Here is a 22,717-nt window from a genome sequence, read left to right as displayed (position 1 = left end):
TCCAGGTTTCAACAGAGACCCTGAAGGAAATGGAAAGAATTTCCCTGTTTTTTGGTTTTGTTTTTGAAATTCCTTTTTATAGTGGGTTTGAGCTGATTCTCGCTGCCATGTTTATGCCAGTATAGACACACTTGATTCCCTTACAGAGACATATCAATATATAGGTTTTAAGTTTCTTACTAGTCAGATCTATTCTTCTGCGGGAAATATGGGGTTTTGAGTCCCTTTCACTGAGGAAGGTGTAGGTCTTGTCTATTCCACAGTTGGTTTTAGCAATGGTACCTGTGCTTATATCAAAATCTGGTTTTATGCATCACCCCACATCTCCTTTCCCCTTAAGCAGGCATAAGAGTGTTTTCTAAATGTGAGACTCTGTTCTCTTTCCTAACTCAGTTCATGTGTAGCCATGTTAACAGGATCTTCATAAGTGATATCTTATGATAAGTTTCTTTTCCTGTGTGACTTATTTCACTTAGAATCATCGTACCTGAATCCACTGACTTTGCTCCTCCTGGTCTTTTGACATTGATTTCATGGCTGAGGGATATTCCATCGTACATAAATACCACAGTTTTTTGAACCATTTTTATATTTCCTGGGATATTTAAGTTGTACCCAAGTTGAGGTTCTTGTAAGCAGTGCAGCCCTAAATTTGGGGGTGGCTCTGTCTTATTGATTTTCAGTTTTCCCAAGGTATATTCCCTAGACTGGAAGTGCCCTTGGCTTTGTAGCTCTGTTGTTTACTTGTTTTAGGGAACGGAATGCACTCCTCCAGTGAGGCAGTTGGCAATTTACATCCCGCCCATCAGCATAACGTGGCTCCCTGTTCTCCAGGGCCTGTCTTGCCTTTCGGGTTTTTACACATTTGTGGATGTCCCTTTTGACCGGTGGAAGTGATACTTCTTTGTAGTGCAGATTTGCATTGCCCGCTTGCTTGCTTGGCCAAATATGGAGTATGTGTTTTCTCCTGAATATATTCAGGAGAAAACGCATATGCCCTTTTTGGCCAAGTGCGTCATTGTCGAAGTTGTGCCCCTCTTCCTGTGCTTTAAAGGTGATTCCAACGTACCTCTTGAAATGTGTTTCCTGCTATTCTGCCTCGCTTTCAAGTCCGCCTCGTTGCCTTCCCTCAACAGATTTTTGGACGATAGTTGTCCTTTATTACTCTGCCAGTTTGTGAATTGCTGTGCCCCTGAGCTCCATTTTTCAACTCGTTTTTTGTGAGCTGTACGCAAGTCCAAAATTTTCGGTCAGGACCTATACTGGTTCCCGGTGGGTGGCTGAGACTCTGGTTAATTCTTCTTCCTGCCGGGAAATTAGAGTGACATGTGCCCGTCCAAATGCCTAACAGCTACTCTCTCATTGGTTCTCCCTCTTCCCTTCCATCCTCTGCCAAATTGGCAACCTGTGCGAACCAGGAGGTTAAAGGGGTTGTCTCTCCAAGTTGGGAGATTGATAGTAAAGCTGTTGGAAAGTCAAACCGGAGCACCAGGAGAGGGACTACTAATTGAGTTTTAGAAACCTTTTGTATTCACAGTGTGTCCATTCTCTAGGTTTCCCGTACATGTTATAGCTGTAGTAATATTCCCTTCAACATGGAGAGTTTGGACCCATGGAATGCGGGCCATGCATTTTTGCTTTAAAGGGTCTGCATTTGCTCACCCAATCTCACCAATCCTCTCAGTCCCAAGTGTCCAGCCTTATGCCACATCCAGCTGTCATTGTAGATAGGGTCATTCCAGGTTTCATCAGAGACCCTGAAGGAAATGGAAAGAATTTCCCTGTTTTTTGGTTTTGTTTTTGAAATTCCTTTTTATAGTGGGTTTGAGCTGATTCTCGCTGCCATGTTTATGCCAGTCTAGACACACTTGATTCCCTTACAGAGACATATCAATATATAGGTTTTAAGATTCTTACTAGTGAGATCTATTCCTCTGCGGGAAATATGGGGTTTTGAGTCCCTTTCACTGAGGAAGGTGTAGGTCTTGTCTATTCCACAGTTGGTTTTAGCAATGGTACCTGTGCTTATATAAAACTCTTGTTTTATGCATCACCCCACCTCTCCTTTCCCCTTAAGCAGGCATAAGAGTGTTTTCTAAATGTGAGACTCTGTTCTCTTTCCTAACTCAGTTCATGTGTAGCCATGTTTACAGGATCTTCATAAGTGATATATTATGATAAGTTTCTATTTCTGTGTGCCTTATTTCACTTAGAATCATCGTACCTGAATCCACTCACTTTGCTGCTCCTGGTCTTTTGACATTGATTTCATGGCTGAGGGATATTCCATCGTACATAAATACCACAGTTTTTTGATCCGTTTTTATATTTCCTGGGATATTGAAGGTGTACCCAAGTTGAGGTTCTTGTAAGCAGTGCAGCCCTAATTTTGGGGGTGGCTCTGTCTTATTGATTTTCAGTTTTCCCAAGGTATATTCCCTAGACTGGAAGTGCCCTTGGCTCAGTAGCTCTGTTGTTTACTTGTTTTAGGGAACGCAATGCACTCCTCCACTGAGGCAGTTGTCAATTTACATCCCGCCCATCAGCATAACAAGGCTCCCTGTTCTCCAGGGCCTGTCTTGCCTTTCTGGTTTTTTCACCTATCGTGGATATCCCTTTTGACCGCTGGGAAGTGATACTTCTTTGTAGTGCAGATTTGCATTGCCCACTTGCTTGCTTGGCCAAAAAAAGCGTATGCGTTTTCTCCTGAATATATTCAGGAGAAAACGCATACGCCCTTTATGGACAAGTGCGTCATTGTCGAAGTTGTGCCCCACTTCCTGTGCTTTAAAGGCGATTCCAATGTACCTCTTGAAATCTGTTTCCTGCTATTCTGCCTGGATTTCAAGTCCGCCTCGTTGCCTTCCCTCAACAGATTTTTGGACGATAGTTGTCCTTTATTACTCTGCCAGTTTGTGAATTGCTGGGCCCCTGAGCTCCATTTTTCAACTCATTTTTTGTGTGCTGTACGCAAGTCCAAAATTTTGGTTCAGGACCTATACTGGTTACCGGTGGGTGACTGAGACTCTGGTTAATTCTTCTTCCTGCCGGGAAATTAGAGTGACATGTGCCCGTCCAAATGCCTAACAGCTACTCTCTCATTGGTTCTCCCTCTTCCCTTCCATCCTCTGCCAAATTGGCAACCTCTGCGAACCAGGAGGTTAAAGGGGTTGTGTCTCCAAGTTGGGAGATTGATAGTAAAGCAGTTGGAAAGTCAAACCGGAGCACCAGGAGAGGGACTACTCGTTGAGTGTTAGAAACCTTTTGTATTCACAGTGTGTCCATTCTCTAGATTTCCCGTACATGTTATAGCTGTAGTAATATTCCCTTCAACATGGAGAGTTGGGACTCATGGAATGGGGGCCATGCATTTTTGCTTTAAAGGGTCTGCATTTGCTCAGCCAATCTCACCAATCCTCTCAGTCCCAAGTGTCCAGCCTTATGCCACATCCTGCTGTCATTGTAGATAGGGTCATTCCAGGTTTCATCAGAGACCCTGAAGGAAATGGAAATAATTTCCCTGTTTTTTGGTTTTGTTTTTGAAATTCCTTTTTATAGTGGGTTTGAGCTGATTCTCGCTGCCATGTTTATGCCAGTCTAGACACACTTGATTCCCTTACAGAGACATATCAATATATAGGTTTTAAGATTCTTACTAGTCAGATCTATTCCTCTGCGGGAAATATGGGGTTTTGAGTCCCTTTCACTGAGGAAGGTGTAGGTCTTGTCTATTCCACAGTTGGTTTTAGCAATGGTACCTGTGCTTATATCAAAATCTGGTTTTATGCATCTCCCCACCTCTCCTTTCCCCTTAAGCAGGCATAAGAGTGTTTTCTAAATGTGAGACTCTGTTCTCTTTCCTAACTCAGTTCATGTGTAGCCATGTTAACAGGATCTTCATAAGTGATATCTTATGATAAGTTTCTTTTTCTGTGTGACTTATTTCACTTAGAATCATCGTACCTGAATCCACTCACTTTGCCGATCCTGGTCTTTTGACATTGATTTCGTGGCTGAGGGATATTCCATCGTATATAAATATCACAGTTTTTTGAACCGTTTATATATTTCCTGGGATATTTAAGGTGTACCCAAGTTGAGTTTCTTGTAAGCAGTGCAGCCCTAATTTTGGGGGTGGCCCTGTCTTATTGATTTTCAGTTTTCCCAAGGTATATTCCCTAGACTGGAAGTGCCCTTGGCTTTGTAGCTCTGTTGTTTACTTGTTTTAGGGAACGCAATGCACTCCTCCAGTGAGGCAGTTGGCAATTTACATCCCGCCCATCAGCATAACAAGGCTCCCTGTTCTCCAGGGCCTGTCTTGCCTTTCTGGTTTTTACACATTTCGTGGATGTCCCTTTTGACCGGTGGGAAGTGATACTTATTTGTAGTGCAGATTTGCATTGCCCACTTGCTTGCTTGGCCAAAAAAAGCGTATGCGTTTTCTCCTGAATATATTCAGGAGAAACGCATACGCCCTTTATGGCCAAGTGCGTCATTGTCGAAGTTGTGCCCCTCTTCCTGTGCTTTAAAGGCGATTCCAACGTACCTCTTGAAATCTGTTTCCTGCTATTCTGCCTCGCTTTCAAGTACGCCTCGTTGCCTTCCCTCAACAGATTTTTGGAAGATAGTTGTCCTTTATTACTCTGACAGTTTGTGAATTGCTGTGCCCCTGAGCTCCATTTTTCAACTCGTTTTTTGTGAGCTCTACGCAAGTCCAAAATTTTGGTTCAGGACCTATACTGGTTCCCGGTGGGTGGCTGAGACTTTGGTTAATTCTTCTTCCTGCCGGGAAATTAGAGTGACATGTGCCCTTCCAAATTCCTAACAGCTACTCTCTCATTCGTTCTCCCTCTTCCCTTCCATCCTCTGCCAAATTGGCAACATGTGCGAACCAGGAGTTTAAAGGGGCTGTCTCTCCAAGTAGGGAGATGGATAATAAAGCACTTGGAAAGTCAAACCGGAGCACCAGGAGAGGGACTATTCGTTGAGTTTTAGAAACCTTTTGTATTCACAGTGTGTCCATTCTCTAGGTTTCCCGTACATGTTATAGCTGTAGTAATATTCCCTTCAACATGGAGAGTTGGGACCCATGGAATGGGGGCCATGAATTTTTGCTTTAAAGGGTCTGCATTTGCTCACGCAATCTCACCAATCCTCTCAGTCCCAAGTGTCCAGCCTTATGCCACATCCAGCTGTCATTGTAGATAGTGTCATTCCAGGTTTCATCAGAGACCCTGAAGGAATTGTAAAGAATTTCCCTGTTTTTGTGTTTTGTTTTTGAAATTCCTTTTTATAGTGGGTTTGAGCTGATTCTCGCTGCCATGTTTATGCTAGTCTAGACACACTTGATTCCCTAACGGAGATATATAAATACATAGGTTTTAAGATTGATACTAGTCAGATCTATTCCTCTGCGGGAAATATGGGGTTTTGAGTCAGTTTCACTGAGGAAGGTGTAGGTCTTTTCTATTCCACAGTTGGTTTAAGAAACGGTACCTGTGCTTATATCAAACTCTGTTTTTATACATCACCCCACCTCTCCTTCCCCCTTAAGCCGGCATAAGAGTGTTTTCTAAATGTGAGACTCGGTTCTCTTTCCTAACTCAGTTCATGTGTAGCCATGTTTACAGGATATTCATAAGTGATAACTTATGATAAGTTTCTTTTTCTGTGTGACTTATTTCACTTAGAATCATCGTACCTGAATCCACTCACTTTGCTGCTCCTGGTCTTGTGACATTGATTACATGGCTGAGGGATATTCCATTGTACATAAGTACCACAATTTTTTGAACCATTTTTTAATTTCCTGGGATATTTAAGGTGTACCCAAGTTGAGGTTCTTGTAAGAAGTGCAGCCCTAAATTTGGGGGTGGCTCTGTCTTATTGATTTTCAGTTTTCCCAAGGTATATTCCCTAGACTGGAAGTGCCCTTGGCTCTGTAGCTCTGTTGTTTACTTGTTTTAGGGAACGCAATGCACTCCTCCAGTGAGGCAGTTGGCAATTTACATCCCGCCCATCAGCATAACAAGGCTCCCTGTTCTCCAGGGCCTGTCTTGCCTTTCTGGTTTTTACACATTTTGTGGATGTCCCTTTTGACCGGTGGGAAGTGATACTTCTTTGTAGTGCAGATTTGCATTGCCCGCTTGCTTGCTTGGTCAAAAAGGGCGTAAGCGTTTTCTCCTGAATATATTCAGGAGAAAACGCTTACGCCGTTTTTGGCCAAGTGCGTCATTGTCGAAGTTGTGCCCCTCTTCCTGTGCTTTAAAGGCGATTCCAACGTACCTCTTGAAATCTGTTTCCTGCTATTCTGCCTCGCTTTCAAGTCCGCCTCGTTGCCTTCCCTCAACAGATTTTTGGACGATAGTTGTCCTTTATTACTCTGATGGTTTGTGAATTGCTGTGCACCTGAGCTCCATTTTTCAACTCGTTTTTTGTGAGCTCTACGCAAGTCCAAAATTTTGGTTCAGGACCTATACTGGTTCCCGGTGGGTGGCTGAGACTTTGGTTAATTCTTCTTCCTGCCGGGAAATTAGAATGATATGTGTCCATCCACATGCCTAACAGCTACTCTCTCATTGGTTCTCCCTCTTCCCTTCCATCCTCTGCCAAATTGGAAACCTGTGCGAACCAGGAGATTAAAGGGGCTGTCTCTCCAAGTTGGCAGATTGATAATAAAGCAGTTGGAAAGACAAACCGGAGCACCAGGGGAGGGACTATTCGTTGAGTTTTAGAAACCGTTTGTATTCACAGTGTGTCCATTCTCTAGGTTTCCCGTACATGTTATAGCTATAGTAATATTCCCTTCAACATGGAGAGTTGGGACCCATGGAATGGGGGCCATGCATTTTTGCTTTAAAGGGTCTGCATTTGCTCACCCAATCTCACCAATCCTCTCAGTCCCAAGTGTCCAGCCTTATGCCACATCCAGCTGTCATTGTAGATAGGGTCATTCCATGTTTCATCAGAGACCCTGAAGGAATTGTCAAGAATTTCCCTGTTTTTGGGTTTTGTTTTTGAAATTCCTTTTTATAGTGGGTTTGATCTGATTCTTGCTGCCATGTTTATTCCAGTCTAGACACACTTGATTCCCTTACAGAAACATATCAATACATAGGTTTTAAGATTCTTACAAGTCAGATATATTCCTCTGTGGGAAATATAGGGTTTTGAGTACATTTCACTGAGGAAGGTGTAGGTCTTGTCTATTCCAAAGTTGGTTTTTATATCGTTCCTGTGCTTATATCAAACTCTTGATTTATGCATCACCCCACCTCTCCTTCCCCCTTAAGCAGGCATAAGATTGTTTTCTAAATGTGAGACTCTGTTCTCTTTCCTAACTCAGTTCATGTGTAGCCATGTTTACAGGATCTTCATAAGTGATATCTTATGATGTTTCTTTTTCTGTGTGACTTATTTCACTTAGAATCATCGTACCTGAATCCACTCACTTTGCTGCTCCTGGTATTATGACATTGATTTCATGGCTGAGGGATATTCCATCGTACATAAGTACCACAATTTTTTGAAAGATTTTTATATTTCCTGGTGTATTTAAGGTGCACCCAAGTTGAGGTTCTTGTAAGCAGTGCAGCCCTAAATTTGGGGGTGGCTCTGTCTTATTGATTTTCAGTTTTCCCAAGGTTTATTCCCTAGACTGGACGTGCCCTTGGCTCTGTAGCTGTGTTGTTTACTTGTTTTAGGGAACCAATGCACTCCTCCAGGGAGGCAGTTGGCAATTTACATCCCGCCCATTAGCATAACAAGGCTGCCTGTTCTCCAGGGCCTGTCTTGCCTTTCTGGTTTTTACACATTTTGTGGATGTCCCTTTTGACCGGTGGGAAGTGATACTTCTATGTAGTGCAGATTTGCATTGCCAGCTTGCTTGCTTGGCCAAAAAGGGCGTATGCGTTTTCTCCTGAATATATTGAGGGGAAAACGCATACGCCCTTTTTGGCCAAGTGCGTCATTGTCGAAGTTGTGCCCCTCTTCCTGTGCTTTAAAGGCGATTCCAACGTAGCTCTTGAAATCTGTTGCCTGCTAATCTGCCTCGCTTTCAAGTCCGCCTCGTTGCCTTCCCTCAACAGATTTTTGGACGATAGTTGTCCTTTATTACTCTGCCAGTTTGTGAATTGCTGTGCCCCTGAGCTCCATTTTTCAACTCGTTTTTTGTGAGCTGTACGCATGTCCAAAATTTGGTTCAGGACCTATACTGGTTCCCGGTTGGTGGCTGAGACTTTGGTTAATTCTTCTTCCTGCCGGGTAATTAGAGTGACATGTGCCCGTCCAAATGCCTAACAGCTACTCTCTCATTGGTTCTCCCTCTTCCCTTCCATCCTCTGCCAAATTGGCAACCTGGCGAACCAGGAGTTTAAAGGGGCTGTCTCTCCAAGGAGGGAGATTGATAATAAAGCAGTTGGAAAGTCAAACCGGAGCACAACGAGAGGGACTATTCGTTGAGTTTTAGAAACCTTTTGTATTCACAGTGTGTCCATTCTCTAGGTTTCCCGTACATGTTATAGCTGTAGTAATATTCCCTTCAACATGGAGAGTTGGGACCCATGGAATGGGGGCCATGGATTTTTGCTTTAAAGGGTCTGCATTTGCTCACCCAATCTCACCAATCCTCTCAGTCCCAAGTGTCCAGCCTTATGCCACATCCAGCTGTCATTGTAGATAGGGTCATTCCAGGTTTCATCAGAGACCCTGAAGGAATTGTAAAGAATTTCCCTGTTTTTGTGTTTTGTTTTTGAAATTCCTTTTTATAGTGGGTTTGAGCTGATTGTCGCTGCCATGTTTATGCCAGTCTAGACACACTTGATTCCCTAACAGAGACATATCAATACATAGGTTTTAAGATTGTTACTAGTCAGATCTTTTCCTCTGCGGGAAATATGGGGTTTTGAGTCCCTTTCACTGAGGAAGGTGTAGGTCTTTTCTATTCCACAGTTGGTTTAAGAAACGGTACCTGTGCTTATATCAAACTCTGGTTTTATACATCACCCCACCTCTCCTTCCCCCTTAAGCCGGCATAAGAGTGTTTTCTAAATGTGAGACTCGGTTCTCTTTCCTAACTCAGTTCATGTGTAGCCATGTTTACAGGATCTTCATAAGTGATATCTTTTGATAAGTTTCTTTTTCTGTGTGACTTATTTCACTTAGAATCATCGTACCTGAATCCACTCACTTTGCTGCTCCTGGTCTTATGACATTGATTTCATGGCTGAGGGATTTTCCATCGTACATAAGTACCACAATTTTTTGAACCATTTTTTTATTTCCTGGGATATTTAAGGTGTACCGAAGTTGAGGTTCTTGTAAGAAGTGCAGCCCTAAATTTGGGGGTGGCTCTGTCTTATTGATTTTCAGTTTTCCCAAGGTATATTCCCTAGACTGGAAGTGCCCTTGGCTCTGTAGCTCTGTTGTTTTCTTGTTTTAGGGAACACAATGCACTCCTCCAGTGAGGCAGTTGGCAATTTACATCCGGCCCATCAGCATAACAAGGCTCCCTGTTCTCCAGGGCCTGTCTTGCCTTTCTGGTTTTTACACATTTTGTGGATGTCCCTTTTGACCGGTGGGAAATGCTACTTCTTTGTAGTGCAGATTTGCATTGCCCGCTTTCTTGCTTGGCCAAAAAGGGCGTAAGCGTTTTCTCCTGAATATATTCAGGAGAAAACGCTTACGCCCTTTTTGGCCAAGTGCGTCATTGTCGAAGTTGTGCCCCTCTTCCTGTGCTTTAAAGGCGATTCCAACGTACCTCTTGAAATCTGTTTCCTGCTATTCAGCCTCGCTTTCAAGTCCGCCTCGTTGCCATTCCTCAACAGATTTTTTGGACGTTAGTTGTCCTTTATTACTCTGCCAATTAGTGAAATGCTGTGCCCCTGAGGTCCATTTCTCAACTCGTTTTTTGTGAGCTGTACGCAAGTCCAAAATTTTGGTTCAGGACCTATACTTGTTCCCGGTGGGTGGCTGAGACTCTGGTTAATTCTTCTTAATGCCGGGAAATTAGAGTGATATGTGCCCGTCCAAAAGCATAACAGCTACTCTCTCATTGGTTCTCCCTCTTCCCTTCCATCCTCTGCCAAATTGGCAACGTCTGCGAACCAGGAGGTTAAATGGGTTGTCTCTCCAAGTTGGGAGATTGATAGTAAAGCAGTTGGAAAGTCAAACCGGAGCACCAGGAGAGGGACTACTCGTTGAGTTTTAGAAACGTTTTGTATTCACAGTGTGTCCATTCTCTATGTTTCCCGTACATGTTATAGCTGTAGTAATATTCCCTTCAACATGGAGAGTTGGGACCCATGGAATGAGGGCCATGCATTTTTGCTTTAAAGGGTCTGCCTTTGCTCACCCAATCTCACCAATCCTCTCAGGCCCAAGTGTCCAGCCTTATGCCACATCCAGCTGTCATTGTAGATAGTGTCATTCCAGGTTTCATCAGAGACCCTGAAGGAAATGGAAAGAATTTCCCTGTTTTTTGATTATGTTTTTGAAATTCCTTTTTATATTCGGTTTGAGCTGATTCTCGCTGCCATGTGTATGCCAGTGTAGACACACTTGATTCCCTTACAGACACATATCAATATAGAGGTTTTAACATTCTTACTAGTCAGATCTATTCCTCTGTGGGAAATATGGGGTTTAGAGTCCCTTTCACTGAGGAAGGTGTAGGTCTTGTCTATTCCACAGTTGGTTTTAGAAATGGTACCTGTGCTTATATCAAACTCTGGTTTTATGCATCACCCCACCTCTCCTTTCCCCTTAAGCAGGCATAAGAGTGTTTTCTAAATGTGAGACTCTGTTCTCTTTCCTAACTCAGTTCATGTGTAGCCATGTTTACAGGATCTTCATAAGTGATCTCTTATGATAAGTTTCTTTTTCTGTGTGACTTATTTCACTTAGAATCATCGTACCTGAATCCATTCACTTTGCTGCTCCTGGTCTTTTGACATTGATTTCATGGCTCAGGGATATTCCATCGTACATAAATACCACAGTTTTTTGAACCATTTTTATATTTCCTGGGATATTTAAGGTGTACCCAAGTTGAGGTTCTTGTAAGCAGTGCAGCCCTAATTTTGGGGGTGGCTTTGTCTTATTGATTTTCAGTTTTCCCAAGGTATATTCCCTAGACTGGAAGTGCCCTTTGCTCTGTAGCTCTGTTGTTTACTTGTTTTAGGGAACGCAATGCACTCCTCCAGTGAGGCAGTTGGCAATTTACATCCCGCCCATCAGCATAACAAGGCTCACTGTTCTCCTGGGCCTGTCTTGCCTTTCTGGTTTTTACACATTTGTGGATGTCCCTTTTGACCGGTGGGAAGTGATACTTCTTTGTTGTGCAGATTTGCATTTCCCGCGTGCTTGCTTGGCCAAAAGGGGCGTATCCGTTTTCTCCTGAATATATTCAGGAGAAAACGCATACACCCTTTATGGCCAAGTGCAACATTGTCGAAGTTGTGCCCCTCTTCCTGTGCTTTAAAGGCGATTCCAACGTACCTCTTGAAATCTGTTTCCTGCTATTCTGCCTCGCTTTCAAGTCCGCCTCGTTGCCTTCCCTCAACAGATTTTTGGACGATAGTTGTCCTTTATTACTCTGCCAGTTTGTGAATTGCTGTGCCCCTGATCTCGATTTTTCAACTCATTTTTTGTGAGCTGTACGCAAGTCCAAAATTTTGGTTCAGAACCTATACTGGTTCCCGGTGGGTGGCTGAGACTCTGGTTAATTCTTCTTCCTGCCGGGAAATTAGTGTGACATGTGGCCGTCCAAATGCCTAACAGCTACTCTCTCATTGGTTCTCCCTCTTCCCTTCCATCCTCTGCCAAATTGGCAACCTGTGCGAACCAGGAGGTTAAAGGGGTTGTCTCTCCAAGTTGGGAGATTGATAGGAAAGCAGTTGGAAAGTCAAACCGGAGCACCAGGAGAGAGACTACTCGTTGAGTTTTAGAAACCTTTTGTATTCACAGTGTGTCCATTCTCTAGGTTTCCCGTACATGATATAGCTGTAGTAATATTCCCTTCCACATGGAGAGTTGGGACCCATGGAATGAGGGCCATGCATTTTTGCTTTAAAGGGTCTGCATTTGCTCACCCAATCTCACCAATCCTCTCAGTCCCAAGTGTCCAGCCTTATGCCACATCCAGCTGTCATTGTAGATAGGGTCATTCCAGGTTTCATCAGAGACCCTGAAGGAAATGGAAAGAATTTCCCTGTTTTTTGGTTTTCTTTTTGAAATTCCTTTTTATAGTGGGTTTGAGGTGATTCTCACTGCCATGTTTATGCCAGTCTAGACACACTTGATTCCCTTACAGAGACATATCAATATATAGGTTTTAAGATTCTTACTAGTCAGATCTATTCGTCTGCGGGAAATATGGGGTTTAGAGTCCCTTTCACTGAGGAAGGTGTAGGTCTTGTCTATTCCACAGTTGGTTTTAGAAATGGTACCTGTGCTTATATCAAACTCTGGTTTTATGCATCACCCCACCTCTCCTTTCCCCTTAAGCAGGCATAAGAGTGTTTTCTAAATGTGAGACTCTGTTCTCTTTCCTAACTCAGTTCATGTGTAGCCATGTTTACAGGATCTTCATAAGTGATATCTTATGATAAGTTTCTTTTTCTGTGTGACTTATTTCACTTAGAATCATCGTACCTGAATCCATTCACTTTGCTGCTCCTGGTCTTTTGACATTGATTTCATGGCTGAGGGATATTCCATCGTACAAAAATACAACAGTTTTTTGAACCATTTTTATATTTCCTTGGGATATTTAAGGTGTACCCAAGTTGAGGTTCTTGTAAGCAGTGCAGCTCTAATTTTGGGGGTGGCTCTGTCTTATTGATTTTCAGTTTTCCCAAGGTATATTCCCTAGACTGGAAGTGCCCTTGGCTCTGTAGCTCTGTTGTTTACTTGTTTTAGGGAACGCACTGCACTCCTTCTGTGAGGCAGTTGGCAATTTACATCCCGCCCATCAGCATAACAAGGCTCCCTGTTCTCCAGGGCCTGTCTTGCATTTCTGGTTTTTACACATTTGTGGATATCCCTTTTGACTGGTGGGAAGTGATACTTCTTTGTAGTGCAGATTTGCATTGCCCGCGTGCTTGCTTGGCCAAAAGGGGCGTATGCGTTTTCTCCTGAATATATTCAGGAGAAAACGCATATGCCCTTTTTGGCCAAGTGCATCATTGTCGAAGTTGTGCCCCTCTTCCTGTGCTTTAATGGCGATTCCAACGTACATCTTGAAATCTGTTTCCTGCTATTCTGCCTCGCTTTCAAGTCTGCCTCGTTGCCTTCCCTCAACAGATTTTTGGACGATAGTTGTCCTTTATTACTCTGCCAGTTTGTGAATTGCTGTGCCCCTGAGCTCGATTTTTCAACTCATTTTTTGTGAGCTGTACGCAAGTCCAAAATTTTGGTTCAGAACCTATATTGGTTCCCGGTGGGTGGCTGAGACTCTGGTTAATTCTTCTTCCTGCCGGGAAATTAGTGTGACATGTGTCCGTCCAAATGCCTAACAGCTACTCTCTCATTGGTTCTCCCTCTTCCCTTCCATCCTCTGCCAAATTGGCAACCTGTGCGAACCAGGAGGTTAAAGGGGTTGTCTCTCCAAGTTGGGAGATTGATAGGAAAGCAGTTGGAAAGTCAAACCGGAGCACCAGGAGAGAGACTACTCGTTGAGTTTTAGAAACCTTTTGTATTCACAGTGTGTCCATTCTCTAGGTTTCCCGTACATGATATAGCTGTAGTAATATTCCCTTCAACATGGAGAGTTGGGACCCATGGAATGAGGGCCATGCATTTTTGCTTTAAAGGGTCTGCATTTGCTCACCCAATCTCACCAATCCTCTCAGTCGCAAGTGTCCAGCCTTATGCCACATCCAGCTGTCATTGTAGATAGGGTCATTCCAGGTTTCATCAGAGACCCTGAAGGAAATGTAAAGAATTTCCCTGTTTTTTGGATTTGTTTTTGAAATTCCTTTTTATAGTGGCTTTGAGCAGATTCTCGCTGCCATGTTTATGCCAGTCTAGACACACTTGATTCCCTTACAGAGACATATCAATACATAGGTTTTAAGATTCTTACTAGTCAGATCTATTCCTCTGCGGGAAATATGGGGTTTTGAGTCCCTTTCACTGAGGAAGTTGTAGGACCTGTCTATTCCACAGTTGGTTTTACAAATGGTACCTGTGCTTATATCAAACTCTGGTTTTATGCATCACCCCACGTCTCCTTTCCCCTTAAGCAGGCATAAGAGTGTTTTCTAAATGTGAGACTCTGTTCTCTTTCCTAACTCAGTTCATGTGTAGCCATGTTTACAGGATCTTCATAAGTGTTATCTTATGATAAGTTTCTTTTTCTGTGTGACTTATTTCACTTACAATCATCGTACCTGAATCCACTCTCTTTGATTCTCCTGGTCTTATGACATTGATTTCATGGCTGAGGGATATTCCATCGTACGTAAATACCACAGTTTTTTGAACCATTTTTATATTTCCTGGGATATTTAAGGTGTACCCAAGTTGAAGTTCTTGTAAGCAGTGCAGACCTAAATTTGGGGGTGGCTCTGTCTTATTGATTTTCAGTTTTCCCAAGGTATATTCCCTAGACTGGAAGTGCCCTTGGCTTTGTAGCTCTGTTGTTTACTTGTTTTAGGGAACGCAATGCACTCCTCCAGTGAGGCAGTTGGCAATTTACATCCCGCACATCAGCATAACAAGGCTCCCTGTTCTCCAGGGCCTGTCATGCCTTTCTGGTTTTTACACATTTTGTGGATGTCCCTTTTGACCGGTGGGAAGTAATACTTCTTTGTAGTGCAGATTTGCATTGCCCGCTTGCTTGCTTCGCCAAAAAGGGCGTATGCGTTTTCTCCTGAATATACTCAGGAGAAAACGCATACGCCCTTTATGGCCAAGTGCGTCATTGTCGAAGTTGTGCCCCTCTTCCTGTGCTTTAAAGGCGATTCCAACGTACCTCTTGGAATCTGTTTCCTGCTGTTCTGCCTCGCTTTCAAGTCCGCCTCCTTGCCTTCCCTCAACAGATTTTTGGACGATAGTTGTCCTTTATTACTCTGCCTGTGTGTGAATTGCTGTGCCCCTGAGCTCCATTTTTCAACTCGTTTTTTGTGAGCTGTACGCAAGTCCAAAATTTTGGTTCAGGACATATACTGGTTCCCGGTGGGGGGCTGAGACTCTGGTTAATTCTTCTTCCTGCCGGGAAATTAGAGTGACATGTGCCCGTCCAAATGCCTAACAGCTACTCTCTCATTGGTTAACCCTCTTCCCTTCCATCCTCTGCCAAATTGGCAACCTCTGCTAACCAGGAGGTTAAAGGGGTTGTCTCTCCAAGTTGGGAGATTGATAGTAAAGCAGTTGGACAGTCAAACCGGAGCACCAGCAGACGGACTACTCGTTGAGTTTTAGAAACCTTTTGTATTCACAGTGTGTCCATTCTCTAGGTTTCCCTACATGTTATAGCTGTAGTAATATTCCCTTCAACATGGAGAGTTGGGACCCATGGAATGGGGGCCATGCACTTTTGCTTTAAATGGTCTGCATTTGCTCACCCAATCTCACCAATCCTCTCAGTCCAAAGTGTCCAGCCTTATGCCACATACAGCTGTCATTGTAGATAGTGTCATTCCAGGTTTCATCAGAGACCCTGAAGGAAATGTAAAGAATTTCCCTGTTTTTCTTTATTTGTTTTTGAAATTCCTTTTTATAGTGGGTTTGAGCTGATTCTCCCTGCCATGTTTATGCCAGTCTAGACACACTTGATTCCCTTACAGAGACATATCAATATATAGGTTTTAAGATTCTTACTAGTCAGATCTATTCCTCTGCGGGAAATATGGCGTTTTGAGTCCCTTTCACTGAGGAAGGTGTAGGTCTTGTCTATTCCACAGTTTGTTTTAGAAATGGTTCCTGTGCTTATATCAAACTCTGGCTTTATGCATAACCCCACCTCTCCTTTGCCCTTAAGCATGCATAAGAGTGATTTCTAAATGTGAGACTCTGTTCTCTTTCCTAACTCAGTTCATGTGTAGCCATGTTTACAGGATCTTCATAAGTGATATCTTATGATAAGTTTCTTTTTCTGTGTGACTTATTTCACTTACAATCATCGTACCTGAATCCACTCTCTTTGATTCTCCTGGTCTTATGACATTGATTTCATGGCTGAGGGATATTCCATCGTACGTAAATACCACAGTTTTTTGAACCATTTTTATATTTCCTGGGATATTTAAGGTGTACCCAAGTTGAAGTTCTTGTAAGCAGTGCAGACCTAAATTTGGGGGTGGCTCTGTCTTATTGATTTTCGGTTTTCCCAAGGTATATTCCCTAGACTGGAAGTGCCCTTGGCTCTGTAGCTCTGTGGATTACTTGTTTTAGGAACGCAATGCACTCCTCCAGTGAGGCAGTTGGCAATTTACATCCCGCCCATCAGCATAAAAAGGCTCCCTGTTCTCCAGGGCCTGTCTTGCCTTTCTGGTTTTTACACATTTTTTGGATGTCCCTTTTGACCGGTGGGAAGTGATACTTCTTTGTAGTGCAGATTTGCATTGCCCGCGTGCTTGCTTTTCCAAAAAGGGCGTATGCATTTTCTCCTGAATATATTCAGGAGAAAATGCATACGCCCTTTTTGGCCAAGTGCGTCATTGTCAAAGTTGTGCCCCTCTTCCTGTGCTTAAATGCGATTCCAACGTACCTCTTGAAATCTGTTTCCTACTATTCTGCCTCGCTTTCAAGTCCTCCTCGTTGCCTTCCCTCAACAGATTTTTGGACGATAGTTGTCCTTTATTACTCGGCCGGTTTGTGAATTGCTGTGCCCCTGAGCTCCATTTTTCAACTCGTTTTTTGTGAGCTGTACGCAAGTCCAAAATTTTGGTTCAGGACCTATACTGGTTCCCGGTGGGTGGCTGAGTCTCTGGTTAATTCTTCTTCCTGCCGGGAAATTAGAGTGACATGTGCCCGTCCAAATGCCTAACAGCTACTCTCTCATTTGTTCTCCCTCTTCCCTTCCATCCTCTGCCATATTGGCAACCTGTGAGAACCAGGAGGTTAAAGGGGTTGTCTCTCCAATTTGGGAGATTGATAGTAAAGCAGTTGGAAAGTCAAACCGGAGCACCAGGAGAGGGACTACTCGTTGAGTTTTAGAAACATTTTGTATTCACAGTGTGTCCATTTTCTAGGTTTCCCGTACATGTTATAGCTGTAGTAATATTCCCTTCAACATGGAGAGTTGGGACCCATGGAATGGGGGCCATGCATTTTTGCTTTAAAGGGTCTGAATTTGCTCACCCAATCTCACCAATCCTCTCAGTCCCAAGTGTCCAGCCTTATGCCACATCCAGCTGTCATTGTAGATAGGGTCATTCCAGGTTTCATCAGAGACCCTGAAGGAAATGTAAAGAATTTCCCTGTTTTTTGGTTTTGTTTTTGAAATTCCTTTTTATAGTGGGTTTGAGCTGATTCTCGCTGCCATGTTTATGCCAGTCTAGACACACTTGATTCCCTTACAGAGACATATCAATACATAGGTTTTAAGATTCTTACTAGTCAGATCTAATCCTCTGCGGGAAATATGGGGTTTTGAGTCCCTTTCACTGAGGAAGGTGTAGGTCTTTTCTATTCAACAGTTGGTTATAGAAATGGTACATGTGCTTCTATCAAACTCTGGTTTTATGCATCACCCCTCCTCTCCTTTCCCCTCAAGCAGGCATAAGAGTGTTTTCTAAATGTGAGACTCTGTTCTCTTTCCTAACTCAGTTCATGTGTAGCCATGTTTACAGGATCTTCATAAGTGATATCTTATGATAAGTTTCTTTTTCTGTGTGACTTATTTCACTTAGAATCATCGTACCTGAATCCACTCACTTTGCTGCTCCTGGTCTTATGACATTGATTTCATGGCTGAGGGATATTCCATCGCACATAAGTACCACAATTTTTTGAACCATTTTTTTATTTCCTGGGATATTTAAGGTGTACCCAATTTGAGGTTCTTGTAAGAAGTGCAGCCCTAAATTTGGGGGTGGCTCTGTCTTATTGATTTTCAGTTTCCCCAAGGTATATTCCCTAGACTGGAAGTGCCCTTGGGTCTGTAGCTCTGTGGTTTACTTGTTTTAGGGAACGCAATGCACTCCTCCAGGGAGGCAGTTGGCAATTTACATCCCGCCCATCAGCATAAAAAGGCTCCCTGTTCTCCAGGGACTGTCTTGCCTTTCTGGTATTTACACATTTTGTGGATGTCCCTTTTGAACGGTGGGAAGTGATACTTCTTTGTAGTGCAGATTTGCATTGCCGCTTGCTTGCTTGGCCAAAAAGGGCGTATGCAGTTTCTCCTGAATATATTCAGGAGAAAACGCATACGCCCTTTTTGGCCAAGTGCGTCATTGTCGTAGTTGTGCCCCTCTTCCTGTGCTTTAAAGGCGATTCCAACGTACCTCTTGAAATCTGTTTCCTGCTATTCTGCCTCGCATTCAAGTCCGCCTCGTTGCCTTCCCTCAACAGATTTTTGGACGATAGTTGTAATTTATTACTCTGCCTGTTTGTGAATTGCTGTGCCCCTGAGCTCCATTTTTCAACTCGTTTTTTGTGAGCTGTACGCAAGTCCAAAATTTTGGTTCAGAACCTATACTGGTTCCCGGTGGGTGGCTGAGACTTTGGTTAATTCTTCTTCCTGCCGGGAAATTAGAATGATATGTGTCCATCCAAATGCCTAACAGCTACTCTCTCATTGGTTCTCCCTCTTCCCTTCCATCCTCTGCCAAATTGGAAACCTGTGCGAACCAGGAGGTTAAATGGGCTGTCTCTCCAAGTTGGCAGATTGATAATAAAGCAGTTGGAAAGTCAAACCGGAGCACCAGGGGAGGGACTATTCGTTGAGTTATAGAAACCTTTTGTATTCACAGTGTGTCCATTCTCTAGGTTTCCCGTACATGTTATAGCTGTATTAATATTCCCTTCAACATGGAGAGTTGGGAACCATGGAATGGGGGCCATGCATTTTTGCTTTAAAGGGTCTGCATTTGCTCACCCAATCTCACCAATCCTCTCAGTCCCAAGTGTCCAGCCTTATGCCACATCCTGCTGTCATTGTAGATAGGGTCATCCCAGGTTTCATCAGAGACCCTGAAGGAATTGTCAAGAATTTCCCTGTTTTGTGGTTTTGTTTTTGAAATTCCTTTTTATAGTGGGTTTGATTTGATTCTTGCTGCCATGTTTATTCCAGTCTAGACACACTTGATTCCCTTACAGAGACATATCAATACATAGGTTTTAAGATTCTTACTAGTCAGATATATTCCTCTGTTGGAAATATGGGGTTTTGAGTCCCTTTCACTGAGGAAGGTTTAGGTCTTGTCTATTCCACAGTGGGCTAAAAATGGTACCTGTGCTTATATCAAACTCTGGTTTTATGCATCACCCAACCTCTCCTATCCCCTTAAGCAGGCATAAGAGTGTTTTCTAAATGTGAGACTCTGTTCTCTTTCCTAACTCAGTTCATGTGTAGCCATGTTTACAGGATCTTCATAAGTGATATCTTACGATAAGTTTCTTTTTCTGTGTGACTTATTTCACTTAGAATCATTGTACCTGAATCCACTCACTTTGCTGCTCCTGGTCTTATGACATTGATTTCATGGCTGAGGGATATTCCATCGTACATAAATACCACAGTTTTTTGAACCATTTTTATAATTCCTGGGATATTTAAGGTGTACCGAAGTTGAGGTTCTTGTAAGCAGTGCAGCCCTAAAATTGGGGTGGCTCTGTCTTAATGATTTTCAGTTTTCCCCAGGTATATTTCCTAGACTGGAAGTGCCCTTGGCTCTGTAGCTCTGTTGTTTACTTGTCTTAGGGAACACAATGCACTCATCCAGTGAGGCAGTTGGCAATTTACATAACACCCATCAGCATAACAAGGCTCCCTGTTCTCCAGGGCCTGTCTTGCCTTTCTGGTTTTTACACATTTGTGGATGTCCCATTTGACTGGTGGGAAGTGATACTTCTTTGTAGTGCAGATTTGCATTGCCCACTTGCTTCCGTGGACAGAAACGGCGTATGCGTTTTCTCCTGAATATATTCAGGAGAAAACACATATGACCTTTTTGGCCAAGTGCGTCATTGTCGAAGTTGCGCCCCTCTTCCTGTGCTTTAAAGGTGATTCCAACGTACCTCTTGAAATCTGTTTCCTGCTATTCTGCCTCGCTTTCAAGTCTGCCTCGTTGCCTTCCCTCAACAGATTTTTGGACGATAGTTGTCCTTTATTACTCTCCCAGTTTGTGAATTGCTGTGCCCCTGAGCTCCATTTTTCAACTCGTATTTTGTGAGAGGTACGCAAGTCCAAAATTTTGGTTTAGGACCTATACTGGTTCCCGGTGGGTGGCTGAGACTCTGGTTAATACTTCCTGCCGGGAAATTAGAGTGACATGTGCCCGTCCAAATGCCTAACAGCTACTCTCGCATTGGTTCTCCCTCTTCCCATCCATCCTCTGCCAAACTGGCAACCTCTGCAAACCAGGAGGTTAAAGGGGTTGTCTCTCCAAGTTGGGAGATTGATAGTAAAGCAGTTGGAAAGTCAAACCGGAGCACCAGGAGAGGGAGTACTCATTGAGATTTAGAATCCTTTTGTATTCACAGTGTGTCCATTCTCTAGATTTCCCGTACATGTTATAGCTGTAGTAATATTCCCTTCAACATGGAGAGTTGGGACCAATGGAATGGGGGCCATGCATTTTTGCTTTAAACGGTCTGCATTTGCTCACCCAATCTCACCAATCCTCTCAGTCCCAAGTGTCCAGGCTTATGCCACATCCACCTGTCATTGTAGATAGGGTCATTCCAGATTTCATCAGAGACCCTGAAGAAAATGTAAAGAATTTCCCTGTTTTTTGGTTTTGTTTTTGAAATTCCTTTTTATAGTGGGTTTGAGCTGATTCTCGCTGCCATGTTTATGCCAGTCTAGACACACTTGATTCCCTTACAGAGACATATTAATATATAGGTTTTAAGATTCTTACTAGTCAGATCTATTCCTCTGCGGGAAATATGGGGTTTTGAGTCCCTTTCACTGAGGAAGGTGTAGGTCTTGTCTATTCCACAGTTGGTTTTAGAAATGGTACCTGTGCTTATATCAAACTCTGGTTTTATGCATCACCCCACGTCTCCTTTCCCCTGATGCAGGCATAAGAGTGTTTTCTAAATGTGAGACTCTGTTCTCTTTCCTAACTCAGTTCTTGTGTAGCCATGTTTACAGGATATTCATAAGTGATATCTTATGATAAGTTTCTTTTTCTGTGTGACTTATTTCACTTAGAATCATCGAACTTGAATCCACTCACTTTGCTGCTCCTGGTCTTTTGACATTGATTTCATGGCTGAGGGATATTCCACCGTACATAAATACCACACTTTTTTGAAGCATTTTTATATTTCCTGGGATATTTAAGGTGTACCCAAGTTGAGGTTCTTGTAAGCAGTGCAGCCTTAAATTTGGGGGTCGCTCTGTCATATTGATTTTCGATTTTCCCAAGGTATATTCCCTAGACTGGAAGTGCCCTTGGCTCTGTAGCTCTGTTGTTTACTTGTTTTAGGGAACGCAATGCACTCCTCCAGTGAGGCAGGTGGCAATTTACATCCCGCCCATCTGCATAACAAGGCTCCCTGTTCTCCAGGGCCTGTCTTGCCTTTCTGGTTTTTACACATTTTGTGGATATCCCTTTTGACCGTTGGGAAGTGATACTTCTTTGTAGTGCTGATTTGCATTGCCCGCGTGCTTGCTTGGCCAAAATGGGCGTATGCGTTTTCTCCTGAATATATTCAGGAGAAAAGGCATATGCCCTTTATGGCCAAGTGCGTCATTGTCGATGTTGTGCCCCTCTTCCTGTGCTTTAAAGGCGATTCCAACGTACCTCTTAAAATCTGTTTCCTGCTATTCAGCCTCGCTTTCAATTCCGCCTCGTTGCCATCCCTCAACAGATTTTTTGGACGTTAGTTGTCCTTTATTACTCTGCCAATTTGTGAATTGCTGTGTCCCTGAGGTCCATTTTTCAACTCGTTTTTTGTGAGCTGTACGCAAGTCCAAAATTTTGGTTCAGGACCTATACTGGTTCCCGGTGGGTGGCTGAGACTCTGGTTAATTCTTCTTGCTGCCAGGAAATTAGAGTGACCTGTGCCCGTCCAAATGCCTAACAGCTACTCTCTCATTGGTTCTCCCTCTTCCCTTCCATCCTCTGCCAAATTGGCAACGTCTGCGAACCAGGAGGTTAAATGGGTTGTCTCTCCAAGTTGGGAGATTGATAGTAAAGCAGTTGGAAAGTCAAACCGGAGCACCAGGAGAGGGACTACTCGTTGGGTTTTAGAAACCTTTTGTATTCACAATGTGTCCATTCTCTATGTTTCCCGTACATGTTATAGCTGTAGTAATATTCCCTTCAACATGGAGAGTTGGGACCCATGTAATGCGGGCCATGCATTTTTGCTTTAAAGGGTCTGCATTTGCTCACCCAATCTCACCAATCCTCTCAGTCCCAAATGTCCAGCCTTATGCCACATCCAGCTGTCATTGTAGATAGGGTGATTCCAGATTTCATCAGAGACCCTGAAGAAAATGTAAAGAATTTTCCTGTTTTTTGGTTTTGTTTTTGAAATTCCTTTTTATAGTGGGTTTGAGCTGATTCTCGCTGCCAGGTTTATGCCAGTCTAGACA

The sequence above is a fragment of the Mesoplodon bidens genome, assembly GCF_964165515.1.
Source record: "Mesoplodon bidens genome assembly, contig: HAP1_SCAFFOLD_59, whole genome shotgun sequence".
Taxonomy (NCBI): domain Eukaryota; kingdom Metazoa; phylum Chordata; class Mammalia; order Artiodactyla; family Ziphiidae; genus Mesoplodon; species Mesoplodon bidens.
Note: the sequence above shows the minus strand (reverse complement) of the source record.